The sequence below is a fragment of the Panthera uncia genome, chromosome B4 (genome assembly GCF_023721935.1).
Source record: "Panthera uncia isolate 11264 chromosome B4, Puncia_PCG_1.0, whole genome shotgun sequence".
NCBI lineage: Eukaryota > Metazoa > Chordata > Mammalia > Carnivora > Felidae > Panthera > Panthera uncia.
Window position 1 is genome coordinate 97673480 of NC_064809.1, and position 13144 is coordinate 97686623.

At 38.0% G+C, this 13144-nt stretch overlaps 1 long non-coding RNA gene across 2 annotated transcripts in view; it reads left to right on the plus strand.

Moving 5' to 3' along the window:
- LOC125920309 (uncharacterized) overlaps positions 1 to 13144 on the plus strand; it is a 166063-nt gene that overhangs the window by 111340 nt on the left and 41579 nt on the right. The window lies entirely within an intron of this gene.

Sequence of the window (13144 nt, forward strand, 5' to 3'; positions counted from 1 at the left end):
ATAAGTTTAAGAAACAAAACAATATATGATTATATAGGGCTGTAATATCTGTAACAATATAAAGATAGATAGATAGATAGATAGATAGATATATGCGCCACAATCCCAATTTTGTAAAGAAATAACTACACATATAATGCAAAGAAAAGTGAATGAGAAAAAATACAGGAAAATGTTAATAGTACTCATACCTGGGTGGTAGAAATTTTATTTTTTCTTTGTCATTTTCTGTATTTTGCTAATTCCCTACAATAAAAGCATATTATTTGGATAGGAAAAGAGTTATAAAGCAGAACAAAAAACAAATTTAAGGGATTTCATTTAACCCTTAACTAGAATTTAAAGCATCAAGTAGCAGGGTAGAGTGCCCCCAAGCTGCATGTAAGTCCTGCTCTCGCTGCAATGCTTCTCATCATATCTTTCTGTGAGAAGGTAACTGGTTCTTGATATTATCAAGTCTGAGGCAAGATGAGTAAGGCAAGAGGGTGCACGGAATGCCCAAGAATGCCCAGTGAGTGCTGGCCTCTTCCACGCTTAATGCCCTAGAGAGAGCCATTCCTTACCCTGTATACCCAATTAAACAGTCTGTGTTCATATCTTCTGCTATAGACTGAATATGTTCCCCCCCCAGATTCAGTTGTTGAAAAGTACTATCAAATGTGGTATTATTAGGAAGTGGGGCCCTTGGGAGGTGATTAAGTCATGGCGGTGGAGTCCTTGTGAATGAGATCAGTGCTGCTCAAAAAAACCCTCAGGTAGCTAGCTCCCTTGCCCTTCCGCCATGTGAGGATGCAGCAAGGAGATGGCCAGGAAGCAGGTTCTCTCCAGACACCAAATCTGCCAGCACCTTGATCTTGGACTTCAGTTTCTAGAACCGAAATAAATTTCTGTTTTTTTATAAGCTACCCAGGCTATGATATTCTTTTATAGCAGCCCTAATGATGAGCTAAGACATTTTCTCTCTCTCCTTCCTGGCGCTTTCAGTTTCCCTGAGATCCACTAGTGTCAGCCAACTGCACTAGGCACCAGAAATATGAAACTATACCTGCTGCCTTCTTGGAGTTTGGGAGAGAGAAACAGAGAAGAAAGAGTAGAACGAGGTGCTGACTACCACAAAGAGGCCGACCCCGGCGTCCTACAAGGGCTCAGAAGACATCTGAGCCCTGCCCGTAATTACCAGGGAAGGCTTCCTGGAAGAGTTTATTTATATTCCAGATTTACTCCTTTACTCCAAATGCACGCATCTCTGACCCCTGAAGCCCCACAACATAGCTTAAAAATTCTTGAACTTGTCTTTAGTCAATTCCATCTCGCAATCTGCTTAGCGACTTCTGAACCTTCACCCTCTTCCCTGACATAGCTCACAGCCTTCTTTGCCTCAGCAGTCAAACCTGTATTTCCAGAAAAAAAGTGCATTCTTCTTCTTGTTTGCCACTCAGAATTACATAATTGCCACCTTTCCACTTTTGCCTTTGCTACCAAGAAACTCAGAATTAAAATTTAGACTTCAATTATTATTAGAGTGTTATACCAGATTCCCTGCCTTCTAAATGAATTATGGTTTTTAATAACAACGATACGACTATTTCATTAGTAAGACTGAGACCATCATATGTCAATTATCTCTACTTTTTTCCAAACCCACTACTTTCCTGTATTTGTACTTTCCTTCCTGTCCTCTAGTCTCAGGGGAATGCACTCAACTATATGAGCCCTGCAAGTGAACTCTGATGGAGTTTCTTGACTTGGTTTCCTAGCCTCTCTAGTCACCTTGCTATGTGACTAATTCTTGCTATGTGCTATGTGACTAATTTGTGTGTCTATAGACACACAAATAACTTCTGTCCAGTGGGAAGACAGACAGCCCCTCTCTTCCCTACTGCCCAACTCCACCTCCCCCAATCCCATGGGAAAAAGCCAGTTTTGCAGTCATTTGTTAAATTCATTTCAATATTCTTTTACTCCACATAAATTTGTGGATCTCTGACTAAAGATTGGTTGTAACATTACAGTTTCCTCATTAATATAATGTAATCCAATATTATTAATATAATAATAATCTTTACCTGTCTTCACTTCGTATCTGTATGAGAGTTGATTTTACTCTTTTTGAAAATTATTCTTACCATGTAGATAAGCTTTTGAAAGATGAAGTCTGTATTTTCGAGTTCTACTTTCTCACTTTCGAATCACCCATTTAAATCTATCTTCTGCATCCTACCCCACATAAAATGTATACATATGCTCATCAACCCTATACTGAAACCATTCTGAAAAAGATCAGACAAGGTGAACATTTTTCAGTCTTGTAATTTGCTGCATTGATAGTGTTAAGATCTAAGTGATGTTTACCGGTGGGAAAGTCTATCTCAGGACCTCATTTGTACAACCAAAGCATCTGTTCCAGCACAGATGTTTCTGACCTTGGTTTCAGTAATTTACGTGATTCTTTCTTTCTTCTTTTTTAATTCTGGAGGAAGAAGCTGGGATAAAACAGTACAGATGTCAGTATAACCACAACTCCCTCTTTCTGTCCCTCTTTCTGGGCTTATAAAATTGCCTCATCCTGTTAGGGAGAACTGCCCCAGCTATGCAGCTGAACAACACTAAAGCTTTATGCCTTTGAAAAGTAATGTGGTCTTTTCCTATAACGTCCTGCATATTTTCGTAATTCCATTAGTGTTGATGTCCTGTTTCAGATGGAATACCCCAGAGCTCAGACCTCAAATCTCTTCTCTATCTATACTCACGCTTAGGCGTTTTCATCTAGTCTCAAGACTTTATATATAGTCCCTTCACTGAAGACTCCTAAATTAACTTCTTCAGCCCAGACTGTTCCCTTGAGCCCTAGATCTGTATATCCAACTGCCTTCTCAGTGTCTCCTCTTAGAAATCTAAGTGACACATCTGACTACTTAACATGTCCAAAATTAAGGTCCTGATCTTCCCCCACCACCTTCTAAACCTATTCCTCCCCACAGATTTACCCATCTCAGCACAAGGCAACTTCACCTTTCGGGTTGCTTGGGTGAGCAACTAGAGTCATGCTTCATCACCACCCTGACTCCTTTCTCTTACTCACATTCAACCCATCAGCAAACCTGTTGGCTGTACTTAGAAAATGTGTCAAGACTCCCACCCCTTCTCACCACCACTACTGCCACCACCCAGTTTCAAGTGGCCATTGTCTCTTGCTTAGATAATGGCCTCCTAACTGGCCTCTTTATTTTGGGGCTTGCCCTTTTCATCTGTTCTCAACATGGCAGCCAGGACAATTTGTATAAAACACAAGTCAGATCATGTCACTCCTTTGCTCCAAACCCTGCAGTGACTGTCCATCTCAGAGTTAAGGCCAGAGTCCTTAGAGTAGCCACCTCCGATCCCTATCAGAATCTGGACATCATCTCCCATTTTCACTTCCTTACTGTTCATGGCTCCTTGCATGTCCTTGAATATACTAAGCACACTCTCACCTAGAGGTCTTTGCACTCCTGATCTCTCTGCCTGGAAGGCTCTTTGCCCAGGCATCTGCAACGCTTGCTGTCTCCCTACTTTCTGGTCTTTGTTCAAATATCACTTTCTCAGTGAAGCCTTCCCTAACTCCTGTATGTAAAATTATAACTGCCCACTAGCTCTGCCCTCTAGCCCTCCCTGTCCTGTCCTTTGCTTTTTATTTCTTCATAGCTCTTGTCATCACCTGACATTCCATGTATTTTGCTTTATTTGTTTATGGTCTATTTCCCCAAGGAAGGCTATCTACAAAGCAAAACCGACCAGGTTTTTTCCTTAATACAAGGCAGTATAATGTCATGTTTATGACCCCAGGTTATAGATATAGAGTCTATATCTCTGTGTATCTATATTTAGCTGTATCTGTATATAGCTATATCTCTATCTCTGTAGACTTTCTATGCCTCAGTGGTTTTTTTGTCTATAAAATGAGGATAATAAAAGTACTTTTCTCACAGCATTGTAGTAAGGACTAAATAGGACAATGCATATAAAATGCTTAGAATAATGCCTGGCATGTGGGAAAATGTACAAATGATAGTTTACTGCCTTGGTTTCAGGGCATAGGGGTAGGGCAGGGATTTGATGTTGTTTCCTTCTCAATTCCTTTTTTTCTTCTTCTTTTTAACTGTCTAGTATCAATTTGGCAATTAAGATGGATAAGTGAGGATTGATTTGAATAGCTTTAACCACCGTTTATACTTGGGCCCAGAGACACTGTAGAACACCCAAGCAAAAATGTGTCCTCTTTGCTCCTTGGGGCAGATGGTAGAACACAGCTAACAGTAACTCCTGAGTTTTGTGCATTTTTAATTCAGGCAGTGAGTGGCTGATTTGACGTTTTAGGTCTCCACTTCATTGGCCCATTAGCCCAACAGGAGACAGCTGTTCACCTCCAGTTCCATCACTATGGCAAGGGCATGGAGGCATGAAACCATGGAGGCATGGGGTCACTAGGGACCTGCTCCCACTGTCACAATATGGACTACTTCAGCAGAGATAATTTCTGAAATAAAGCAATGAGGAGAAAAGAATGCCATTGGTATCCACTGCATTGGTATAGTATTATTTCAGAAAATGTTCATGATTTTCCACATTTACCAGATTGAGTCAAAATGGTAAGGTGTACCCATAACACATTTGTATATTTCAGCTTCTTCAAAGAGACTCTATCTTGAGTATTCAAAAAGCTCTAATTTCTTAAATATTTTACATGGCAAATCCTATCCTTTGAGAAGGATATTTTGTTAACTTGGCAAATGGAGTTTTTTTAGTTGTTTTTTTTTTTCTCCTTTGTTCTGTATATAGATTATGAGAAAACTGCAGCTACGTCAGGAATTGTATGGCTTGGGAGCTGATGTTTCTTCATCTTTCTGTTGATTAATGAACGTTTTAATATCTGGATTTTTGGTAAATGCAAATTAAAATTTACTTATATCTTTATAAATGCAAGTACTTGGTGCCTAAGCCAGCCTGGCAAGTGGTACAAAAGCATTACAACCACGAACAAAGACGAGAACAGCCAGACTTCTCTCTTACCTGCTAGGAAGTTTATAGATAATAAAATATAAAAATAAAGTTTATTTCATCTTGCTCAGCATGAGCTTATGTATTCTTTCATGAAAAGTGCCAGACTGAGAATTATATGTCTTAAGATCTAGCAGCGACTATCTGCAACACTAGACAAGTCACAATTTCTCTGGCTTCAGTTTTCCCATTTGTAAAATCAATAGATTAGAATAAATGTCTAAGAGTCCTCCCCACTTTGGAAATCCATTTTGCTAATTGTGAGTTTCAGAGCAGGTGGGTAAACAGTTGTTTATAGGACTGACACCTACTATAAAGGCAGGAAGCAAAAATAGCAACAAATCTTGAATTCCTCAAAATACAAGCAGACAAACTGTTAACAAGCAAACATCAGTTTATTTGAAGTCACTGGGGTCAGGGAGAACAGTGCCTTAACAGAATCAAGAGGGAGGAGTCAGAGAAGGATGGTATAGGATTTGGGAAGTCTGGACTCACGGGAGTTATGACAGGTATCACAAAGTCAGGGCCAGATTGGGATTGGGCAAGTTTGTGAAATGATAGTTGAGGGTTGGTGGGCATAGTGAGGTGTGAATCTTGAGGTGATAAATAAACCACGGTTTGATAAGGGAGACGTCTCAGATAAACTCATTTGCAGGGATTTCCCAAAGCCAACAGTGAAGTTATTTATTGGCTCGTGGTTTTATCTTCCTTGGGCAGAGTTTCCTGGAACAGATAGCTAAGTCATGTTGACACATGTGGCCTCAGTTCTTAGCCCTTCTAGCTGTATCAGATTGATGCAGATGGCCACAGTTCTGAACTTTAAGTTGATGCAGAACAAAATAGCCTGCAGCAAAAAAGGGTTGGATGAAAGCTCTACTCCTGGCCTTTCTTGAATTCTATACTCATATATTCAACTTGCAACTTGACATTTCTTCTTGGGTGTATTATATATTTATCAAATTCCAAGTATAACAAATAAATTCCAAAGAGAATTCTCCTCGATATTCTATATTTCAGCAAATGGCACCTCCACCTACCCAGTTACTTAAGTCAAAACCTAGGCACTTCTCTTTTCCTCATATCCTCACATGTCTTAACAAGTCTTGTTGGTTGGATCTCCAAAATATATACCGAACTCAACCCCTTAACATCGTCAATGTTAAAACTAATTCATTCCATCTTTATGTCTTGTCCAGGCCCAGAGTCATTGTATAATATGTCACACTAGTTTATTAAACTGCATGTTTATTCCTGTGTCAGGGCTCTTGTACTTGTCTAGTCCATCTTTCCTCCATATCTTCCCATAGCTCCTTCTCATTGTTGAGATCTCATCATTGAGAGCCTTTATTTCCCCAGAGGAATCACTACCTTACGTTAGCCTTTCTCCTCTCATCACTCCATCCTATCGTCCTATATTATTTATTTTATAGTAGTAAGCAATTTCCAAAACTATATTATTTTACACTTTGTGTCCCATCTGTCTCTACCCAATGAATACAAACTCCATCAGGGTAGAGATGACACCTATTATATACCAGACCCTATATCCACACTTCCTTGAATAGAACATGGCACAAAGTAGAATCCCAAGAAATAACTGTGAAATGATTCAACAAGAAATTTTCAGCAAAAACGAATGAATGGCTGGATGTAAGTAAAGATTAAGATACTAATTGTTCAAAAAGTAATAACCATTTAGTGGTAATATAGTCAAAGATGCTAAGTATATAATCTCTATATCTTTATTAATGGCTTAAACACACTTATCTCATCACTTAAATTATGTTAATGGCCATTTTTCATCCAATGAATCCCAATATTAAAGGATGAAATTCATTTCATGATGGAATTGAATACTATCAGAGTCATAATTACTACTTAAAGAGGCAGGAAAAGGGGGTGCCTGGGTGGCTCAGTTGGTTCAGTGTCCTACTCTTGATTTTGGCTGAGGTCATTATCCTGGGGTCATGGGATCGAGCCCCACATGGTGCTCCATGCTGAGCATGGAGCCTGCTTAAGATTCTCCTTCTGCCCCTCCCCCACTCATGTTCTCTCATGTGTGTGCTCTTTCTCTCTTTCTCTCTGTGTGTGTGTCCAAAAAAAAAAAAAAAGAGGCAGGAAAGGGAGAATGGTTAGTAATGAGAGGTTCAGGGAACGTTGGAATGGTTAACTAAGTAGCTCAGAGCTGAAACCAAAATCTCTAGGAAAGCTAGGCTTAAAACTTAAAAACCTCCCAGACTTAAAAGTATTTATTTATTTATGCAGATGCTAAATGTTAGAATAACTTCCTGGGTTTTGCAAATATATTTGAAATGTTATTTCTATACCTCAGAATAGCAAAATTAAATTTTAGTGATTAAAATAAAAATACTAATTTTTACAAAAGCTCTCCTTATGCAACTTAGAGTTGGATTTCAGTTGATGGGGAATGCAATAGTCTGGGAAGTAACCCCTGGGATGGTATAATGCCATTGAGTTATACAGGTCAGGAAAACATAGCGCCATATTGGAGGAGACAAATGCCTAGTGAAGTTCTGGGAACCAAGCATAAAGATGAGTCCCAAAGAGCTGATAGAATTCAGGAAGCTTTTCACCTTCATACAAGCTTTAACCAGTTGAAAGCATATTTTTTTAAACCACAGAACTAGGCCAGAAACTCCTTCACAAATATTGATTGAACATCTACTTACTGTATTCCAGCACTGAGATGGCGATGAGAATATAAAGACTAAGACAAACAAACTGCGGTTGTTGACCTTCTGGTGCTTACTGTGTTAAGTGACGACACATGTGGAGACCTAACTGGGGTCTAAATCATCTAAGGCCTCATGTCCCAACCTTCCAGGTTTGAACTTTATTCTGAGATCATCGAAAAGCTGTTGAAGGATTTAAGCAGCAGAGTGGCACAATTAGCTTTTTATTTCACAAAGACTAAGTGGTCTGTTAGAATTTTAGATGGTGACTGTGGGTAGGAGGTTGTAGTGGAGGTCAGAGGCAAAGAAACTGAGAAACTGCTTAGAAGGCGACTGCAGTAAACCCAAGCAAGGAGATGATGGTGGCCGGAACTAAGAGAGCTGGCTGCACTAGGGATGGGGATACACAGATGGAAATGCTAAGGATGTGGAATGAGCAGGACCCAGTGAATGGTTTGATAACAGAAAGCACCTAATTGGGAAAAGGAAAAGTCTAGGTTGAAAACTGTTTGGCAGAGAGAAGGCAAAAAGTTCACTGAAAGGATTTTGGCTTTTATTTATGTGTTTTTTAAAGTTTCACACCCTGGTGTGAGGTAACTTTTATTCCAAACAAGCCTTTAAAAGAAATCCCCACTGTATTAATTTATTGCAAAAAATGTACTATTATAAATTGTGTTTGTGATTAGTAATCAGCAAATAGTAAGAAGGGTACTTCTTTTAATTACAGATTTTCTTACTATTCTGCTTAAGATTTTGAACTCAATTAATTAAAATGTTTAACAAAAAGACTAGTAAAGATACCTGTACTTTATGTGTGTACACTAAGTAAACTCTGTGTAGTTCTCAAATTTTAAAAGAATGGTCTGAATGTAAAGTCATGGGTAGTAGTGATAAGACCACCACATGGTTTTTACACAGACCAACTCTAAACTATCCATATTTGAAATGTCCTAACCACAATCTTTTCTAATTATTATGTTCTCAAAAAGCACCCTTCAATTAGTCACATAGTTACATTTAGTCAATTCTTTCATGCACCAGCATAAAGCAGTTTTAATAGTCTAAAATTAAAAAATAACACAAATTGTACTTTTCTTTATAAAAGAAGCAAATGAAAGAAACAAGCCTTTCTCACCAAAGACCATAAAAAACCTAGGAATAAATCTAACCAAAGGGGTGAAAAATTTATACACTGAAAACTGTAGAAAGCTTATGAAAAAAATGGAAGAAGACACAAATATATGGAAAAATATTCCATGCTCCTGGATTGGAAGAACAAATGTTGTTAAAATGTTGATATTACCCAAAGCAATCTACATATTCAATGCAATACCTATCAAAACAGCACCAGCATTCTTCACAGAGCTAGAACAAACAATCCTAAAATTTGTATGGAATCAGAAAAGACCCCGAATAGCCAAACCAATCTTGTAAAAGAAAACCAAATCTGGAGGCATCACAATCCCAGACTTCAAACTGTATTACAAAGCTGTAATCATCAAGACAGTATGGTACTGGCACAAAAACAGACACTCAGATCAATGGAACAGAATAGAGAACCCAGAAATGGTCCCACAAACATGGCCAACTAATCTTTGACAAAAGAGTCTCTTCAGCAATTGGTGCTGGGAAAACGACATGCAGAAAAATGAACCTGGACCACTTTCTCATACCATACACAAAAATAAACTCAAAATGGATGAAAGACCTAAGTGTAAGACAGGAAGCCATCAAAATCCTCGAGGAGAAAGCAGGCAAAAACCTCTTTCACCTTGGCTGCAGCAACTTCTTACTCAACACGTCTCCGGAGGGAAGGGAAACAAAAGCAAAAATGAACTATTGGGACCTCATCAAAATAAAAACCTTTTGCAAAGCAAAGGAAACAATCAGCAAAACTAAAAGGCAACTGATTGAATGGGAAAAGATACTTGCAAATGACATATCAGATAAAGGGTTAGTATCCAAAATCTATAAAGAACTTATCAAACTCAACATCCAAAAAACAAATAATACAGTGAAGAAATGGGCAAAAGACATGAATAGACACTTCTCCAAAGAAGACATCCAGATGGCCAACTGACACATAAAAAAATGCTCAACATCACTCATCATCAGGGAAATACAAATCAAAACCACAATGAGATACCACCTCACACCTGTCAGAATGTCTAACATTAGCAACTCAGGCAACAACAGATGTTGGCGAAGATGTGGAGAAAGAGGAACCCTTTTGCACTGCTGTTGGGAATGCAAACTGGTACAGCCACTCTGGAAAACAATATGGAGGGTTCTCAAAAAATTAAAAATAGAATTACCCTACAACCCAGCAATTGCACTACTAGGCATTTATCCACGGAATACAGGTGTGCTGTTTCAAAGGGACACATGCACCCTAATCTTCATAGCAGCAGTATCAGCAATAGCCAAAGTATGGAAAGAGCCCAAATGTCCATCAATGGGTGAATGGATAAAGAAGATGTGGTATATGTATACAATGGAGTATTACTCAGCAATCAAAAAGAATGAAATCTTGCCATTTGCAACTACGTGGATGGAATTAGAGGTATTATGCTAAGCAAAGTTAGAGAAAGACAAAAATCATATGAATTCACTCATATGAGGACTTTAATATACAAAACAGATGAACATAAGGGAAACAAAAATAATATAAAAACAGGGAGAGGGACAAAACATAAGAGACTCTTAAGTACAGAGAACAAACAGAGGATTGCTGGAGGGGTTGTAGGAGATGGGTAAGGAGCTAAATGTGTAAGAAGCATTAAGGAATCTACTCCTGAAATCATTGTTGCACTATATGCTAACTAACTTGGATTTAAATTTAAAAAAAATAAATTATTTAAAAGAAAAGAAGCCTTTCTATTTAATTCATAGATATATAAAAGTTATTATTATTACTATATAATATTTCCTAATGGACTTTCTCTACCAAGTCATGATAACCCACAAGAAACCTGTGGTTGTGTCTATTTACATTTTTAGCAGAATTTCTACATTTTATGAATATTTCAACTCGTATATTATAATACAAGAAATTTATGTCTTAACTCATTAAAAAGATTTTCTAAACAAATGGGCATTGACATAAGTGTTCATTATGTAGTTGTTGTGTAGGCAGTAAATTGGGCAAAGGTGAGTTGAAGCACATAAGCTTGAAAATAGAGTTTCAGTTCATTATAAGTTTATAAAATCTGTATGAAATGGATGCATTGATAGATATACAAAATCATCTTAAGAGATGAGCTCATTGCCTGAACAAACCCTGAATAGGGTCTAATTGATTGTATTAATATTTTCAAAAGATAAGAGTTAATAAACATACAAAATGTGACAATAAAGACAAGCCAGGTCCCCAGTATTTAGTTGTCTCAGTTCATGGAGAGTGGGAGCCTATGGATAGGACTCAACCTGAAGGCAGGCTTGGGCAGCTTCAGAACTTCCTATGGAAGGGACTTATAGAAGACATTGCTTCCATCATGAGAAGCTGGGAACCTGTCTTGAAAACTACATTTGCAAATCAGCACACTGTTACATCTCACTGCAATTTCATTGTTATTTAAATTGCTTTATGGGGCACCTGGGTGACTCAGTTGGTTAAAGGTCCAACTTCAGCTTAGGTCACGGTCTCATGCTTCATGAGTTTGAACCCACATCAGGCTCTGTGCTGACAGCTCAGAGCCTGGAGCCTGCTTCAGATTCTGTGTCTCCCTCTGTCTCTGCCTTCCGGCCACCCAAACTGTGTCTGTCTCTCAAAAAATGAATAAACATTAAAAAAATTTTTTTAAATAAATAAATTGCTTTAGGGGTGCTGGAGGATATTGGGGAAGGCTAAAGGGCTCTCAAACCATCCTTTGGTGTGCTATGTTAGAGCTGAATATCTCAGAATATCTTGGGGTTACTGGGATTTAGAGCAATGTGCCTTCATATCCAATATCTATTATACCAATTATTAGCATGTTAGTTTCATAAAATTATTCAATCTTCCTGAATTTTGGTTTGCTTATCTATAACTGGGTATAATAATATCTTGATCTTGGTTTGGTTATTTGGATCAAGATTGTGTAAAAATGCCTAGTGTGTAGCAAGCAATGATTAAATAGTAGTTATTATTATAATAGCTTAATGCATCAAATACTTGTCATCTTGCCACTCAAAAAATTTTCTTTGCCCCTGTATTGGTTTCCTGTTGCTGCTCCAACGATTTACCACAAACACACTGACTTAAAACAACATAAATTTATCATCCTACAGTTATGGTAGTAAGAAATAAAAAAAAGGGTCTCCCTTGGCTAAAATCAGCATGTTGACAGGGCTTTGGACCCTTAGAAGCTCTAGGAGAAAATAATTTCCTTGTTTTTTTCAGGCTTCTAAATACTATCCTTGGTTTGGGGCCCCCAACTAGCAATGATGTCATGTGGACCTCTGCTTCTGTCATTGCATCTTCTTCTCTGAGTCTGACATTTCTGCCTCTCTCTTACAAAGATTACATTAGGCCTACTGAATAATTCCCAATAATCTTATAATCTTCCCATTTTAAGATTATTAATTTAATCACACCTGCAAACTCCCTTTTGCCATGTAAGGTAATATATTCACAGGTGTATTAGCCAGGGTGCTCCAGAGAAATAGAACTGATATATGTATATATATATATATATATATATATATATATATATATGTGTGTGTGTGTGTGTGTGTGTGTGTGTGTGTGTATGTGTGTGTGTGTATATATATATATATATATATACATATTTATATATATAAAATTTATTGTGAAGGCTGTCATGTCCAAAATCTGCAGTGTGGACCAGAGTGGATGGTGCAGACTTAAGGCAGACTTAAGGCAGTCTGCTGGAGAATTCTGTCTTGCTCAGGAAGGCTAGTCTTTTTGTTCTGTTCAGGCTTTCAACTGATTGGATGAGGCCCACCCACCTTATGGAGAGCAATCTGTGTTCACCCATTTAAATGTTAATCTCATCCAAAAACACTCTCCTAGATGACACATAAAACCATCGCAACAGGTTTCAAGGATTAAAATTTAGTATCTTTTGGGAGAGGGGTGATTATTCTGCCTCACTGCAAATATCTATCCATATATTGAGCTCTGTGCTAACCACTAAATCTATAAAAACAAGTTAGCCTAGGTTCTGCTTTTAAGGAACTCACATTTGGTGGAGAGGACACATAAATTGATAAGTACAATACAAAAGAGTAGGTGTAATGATACACTTGTGCTATTATACTATGGTAATACAGAAGGGAAGCAAGTTATTCAGCTTGGGGGTGGGAAGTGCAGGTGGAGAAGATGGGGGTAACAAAGAGAGCTTTCTAAAGGGGATAATGCTTAAGCTGAATTTTAAAGGATATGTGGGAGTTTAAAAAGGGAAAAGGCATTG